Source organism: Penaeus monodon, chromosome 4 (assembly GCF_015228065.2).
Source record: "Penaeus monodon isolate SGIC_2016 chromosome 4, NSTDA_Pmon_1, whole genome shotgun sequence".
NCBI classification, from domain to species: domain Eukaryota; kingdom Metazoa; phylum Arthropoda; class Malacostraca; order Decapoda; family Penaeidae; genus Penaeus; species Penaeus monodon.
In genome coordinates, this window is record NC_051389.1 from 11,099,677 (window position 1) to 11,104,676 (window position 5,000).

A 5,000-nucleotide genomic window follows, 5' to 3' on the forward strand; every position below is an offset into this window, starting at 1 on the left:
AGCCAATACCCTGGCTAGGGGGCGTAGATACCCCCGGGTACTTTGGGAGTACCGGCAGATCTGGTCTCGCCTCCTTACCGCTCGGAACCCGCTGCTTTTTATCCCGTATCATAAGGTCACCGTTAGATATTATGCAGTTTACATGGAACTCACCATTTTATACGTTTTGAAGCTTTAGTGACTGGTGAAAGTGTGGTGAACTTGTAACATAGGAACTATGACGAAAATAAACAGGTAAGCAGCGTACTGGTGTCCCTCATTTCCCTCGACTTATCAGTGATGATAAAGCTCATTGTAAACTACTGTGGATATAAAGTACTCATGGATATCTCAAGATAATTTGCTTTTTTAAATATATGAATGAAGGAATGATGAATTAGGGCCCTGATCTAATAATCTCACGTTTCTCTTGTCTCCGAGTGCCGTGACCTGGACTCCCCCACTCATCCCGCTTTGGCCGCTACCACTTACATGCCCGGCGTGGGTGGCCAGGTGGCACTCGCGCAAGTACCACCTGGTAAATTATGGTATAAGGCAGGTGCAGATCAGGTCTCCAAGGGACGTTGACCTGAAATTGTCCCTGTATCAGGTATAACGTAGCAGTAGTGTTACTGTTACCTTACAATAATAATAATAATAATATTAACAATAATGATAATAGTAACGATAATAACAATGATAATAATAATAATAATAACAATTATAATAACAATAATAATGATAATGATACTACCATTACTACTACTACTAATAATAAATGAGAATAAAAGAAGTAATAATTAGAAATAATGAATTAGAAATGCTAATAGATAAAAAATAATTATGACGAATCCTTAGGAAAGTGATTATCAACAGTGAATCAATAAATGGAAAAGATGTTGCAAAACACACTCACCAAAGCAAAAAAAAAAAAAAAAAAAAAAAAATCAGATAATTAAAAAAAAATTATAATGGTCATCAACACATAATGAAAGAAAACATAACAACATTCATTCCAGAAATATTTTGTCCATTGAAACCGTGAAAGTTTAAAATAAAGTTAAGTTAAAATATAAAGTGTTTGAAGTATAGGTATACACACACACACACACACACACACACACACACACACACACACACACACACACACACACACACAACACATTATATATATATATATATTTATATATATGATAAAGACCGAAATATTTGGTTATTAAAAGGATTAACTGCTTTTTAAGCCAAGCATATATCCCCAAAGAGAATCACAGCTGATGACCCTCAGAATTAATATTTCCTATAAAATAACTTTTCCTTTAAAATAACTAGAAGATGGGTTCTCGGCTTTTACTTTCAGTCATGCAATTGGAGTCCAACAGATTAAAACAGAACGTTCATCGTTCTTAAATAAACTTCCTAAATTGTGCCGAATTTGGATTAAAACACGTTCCAACACCTCTAGTCTATCAGCAACACGCAAGTCTATAGTAGCCGACTACAGTGCACGAAACCGGAAAAAAATCCCATATAGATTAAAATAGATACCATGAGACGCACACTTGGCAAATGATATATAAATGCATAATCCAAAAAAAACAACCACAAGGCTCAAACCACGATACCATCTCGATAGTCCCATAAAACCGAACTCAAGAGATGGAAAATTACTAAAAGAAATCAAAAGGTGCATAACGGCACTTGTTATAAAATAGCCAAACACGATCCGTAGCTGCTCCCTATTTGATAGTGATTTGTAAAGCTAGTAAATCCAGCTTGCGTAACTAATCATCTGATTATATTTACGAATGGAAGAAAATATCGTAAATGGCAAATTATCCGATGCTACACTGACCGGGGTATAAGATTAACCGGAAGCTAAAACAAGAAAACATTTTTTTCCACAATGCTATAATTATATATAAATACAATTTCATATAATACAGATGTAATTTCATACAAGAACTGTTCTGCATTGTACAATTATTCATTCTCACTCGCATTTCATTCTAGATTTGCTAGAATGAATTCTGTTGTGAACCTGAGCCACATCATGCGTCTCGGTTAACCATGTCACTGGGCACTCGAGCACGGGGTCTTCGGGCTGTTCCTTGTTGCAAACTGCGCTTTGTTTGCTTTCTATTTGCATTTGCTTTTAACTAGCTTTATGCTCATAGATACATGATATGCTTATATATATGTGTGTGTATGTATTTTCGTATGCATGTAGATGCATAGCATTTATGTTCATTAATGTGTATGCGCGTGTACACACACACACACACACACACACACACACACACACACACACACACACACACACAATCATACAAAAAAAATCTTATATTGTATTTCCAAGTTTCAAAAATATTCAAGGAAAGACAAACTCTCCATACACAAACACACTTACACTCACACTCACACTCACACTCACACTCACACTCACACTCACACTCACACTCACACTCACACTCACACTCACACTCACACTCACACTCACACTCACACTCACACTCACACCCACCCCACACTCACACTCACACTCACACTCATACTCAAACTCATACTCACACACACACACACACACATACACACACACACACACGCGCGCGCGCGCGCTCAAAACAAATGATGCAAAAACATCATATACTGTACTTCCAGGTCCAGGTCAAGGAAAAACGCACATACACACGCGCGCTCAAACAAGGAAAATGTAGCGTCAGGTCCCCAGCAGACGTGGCGTATACAAAACGTATTTATATTTTCCCGCTTTTTTTTCCCCGAACGTCTAGAGTCTCCTGTTGCGTCTAAATATGTTTGTGTTACTTTGATCTCTTGTACGCTGAATAGGATCATTCGTTTTTGTTAATAAGTGTTTACTCGCGATCAGAAAGATTCCGTAGTGAGAGAGAACAAGTGAGTATGTTTTGGTTTTGAGAAATTTTGTCGTGTTTTCATTGAGGAAAAATCTGTATTTGTAGTATACTTTTTCTGAATGGGTATATGATCAATGTCGTGCCGCATGCTTCATACGTCCGTTCTCTCTCTCTTTCTCTTATTCGTAGAAAAATGTCATACAAAACGAAGAACTCGTCATTCTTTGCCTATTTTTGAAACGTGGAAATACAATAAGATATATTTTTGTATTATTTGGTTCGTGAATGAAGGAAATGGCTGAAAATAAGGACGGATATAAAAGCAAGGCTTCATATATGTCCTTTGGTGTGTGTGTGTGATAGAAAGATAGAGATAGAGAGAGATAAAGAGGAAGAGAGAGAGAAAGAGGATGAGAGAGAGAGAGAGAGTGTAACCCAGCTTTATATATGTGATGTTACTGAAATGTGTATGCCAATGTTATTCTATTTATCTGTTGCTATATTCTACATAACTTGTATAATCTTATGTATTGTCACATGCCTATATTCACACACACACACACACATATAATATGTCCATTGCTTTACCTGTTTATTCGTCTCTCGTTGCCACACTAGACATTCCAATGTTGTGTTGTCTATCCCGTTCCACAAGAGCTATGCATTGTTGTAACACTACCTTTTATTACCAGTGATTGTCATATGTTAAGCACGTGATCTATGCCCATCTTTAGACCTCTGTAGGAGATGACAGGCAGACTCCCTGCGGGGAGCCGAGGAGCAACACCTCGTTCCTCGGCGCAGCCGTACTCCATCATACAATATAATACAGGAGTCTAGACATATTGGTTGTCTACCTTACAGCCTAAGCTCGCCACCTACCATACTCTTGTAGGGCCCACCATTCCGGCTCTTACAACTGGTGGCTTAGCGGTGACTTTGAACTCATACAGCGCCTCCGAAGTTCCTGCTCCGCATCAACAGCACACTCTGCCGAGCACGCAATACTTCGTCATAGTGTGAGCTAGGCCTCCTGACGAGATGTCTCCAAGGCCGGATAACCGACGCTGTCCGCCTAGCTGCTGAACTCCGACACAGCAACTCACGCCACTCTCAACACTTGTATCATCTGTTGCCTTCAACGCTGACACTGACCACCCAAAACATTTCTACACCAAGCCGAGTTCCTTGCCATGCGGATTCATCCACGCAGTCGCGACCAAGCAGGAACAACATCATCCTGCTGACCTATCGCGCCACGCCTTGCTCACCACGCAGCGCTCCAAATCTCCCCGTCAGCCGCACAGGGGCGGCCCGCTCTCTGCCTCGTCAGCCGTGCATCTCCCCAGCCTCTCCTCGCCTCGCACCGCACCCAAGACCCGAGTGTGAAGGTTTGTCAAACGGTGATCAATGCTTAGCTTTTCCATATATTATTTTCATTTTGTGCTCAATACTTAATCTCGAGTTATTTACTTGTGCATTGAAGTTTTTTTTGTTGTATTCTGCGTTCATTTATCAGTTATAGGTATTCATTTGCAGTTTATGAGTTGCCTAACTAGATTCTCACTCGTACGTATCCTGTATTACCGCCGGCCTGAGGATGCTCTTTCCCCCAGCACCGCTCGCTCGCCCCGCATTCTGTGACGCCGCCTGAAGACGGATTTCCTTCAGCGCCGCCCGTTCACGTAGTTCTGACCGAGAATATCGCAGTCTCGGCATACGTTAGCACTCATATAACTAGCAAATCTCGATACTGATATACACACCCCCGTCATACAGTACTTGCGTCGTTTTTACGTTTCTCACCATATTTGATTATGATGGGGACCATCTTTTGGAAACCAGGGAGATATGTAAACCAGTTTTATATGTGTGATGTTACTGAAATGTGTATGCAAATGTTCTATTTATCTATTGTTATATTTTACATGACTTGTATGATCTTATGTATTGTCACATGCCTATATTCACACACACACACACATATAAGTATGTCCATTGCTTTACCTGTTTATTCGTCTCTCGTTGCCACACTAGACATTCCAATATTGTATTGTCTATCCCGTTCCACAAGAGCTATGCATTGTTGTAACACTACCTTTCATTACCAGTGATTGTCATATGTTAAGCACGTGATCTATGCCCATC

At 40.0% G+C, this 5,000-nt stretch overlaps 1 protein-coding gene across 1 annotated transcript in view; it reads left to right on the top strand.

The window, feature by feature from the left end:
- Positions 1–2,768: 2,768 nt before the first annotated feature.
- Positions 2,769–5,000, top strand: part of LOC119570143 (alpha-(1,3)-fucosyltransferase C-like) — a 21,176-nt gene continuing 18,944 nt past the window's right edge. The window contains exon 1 of the mRNA XM_037918005.1: positions 2,769–2,892. The gene's annotated coding sequence lies outside the window, so the exon portion shown is untranslated. The remainder of the gene's footprint in view (positions 2,893–5,000) is intronic.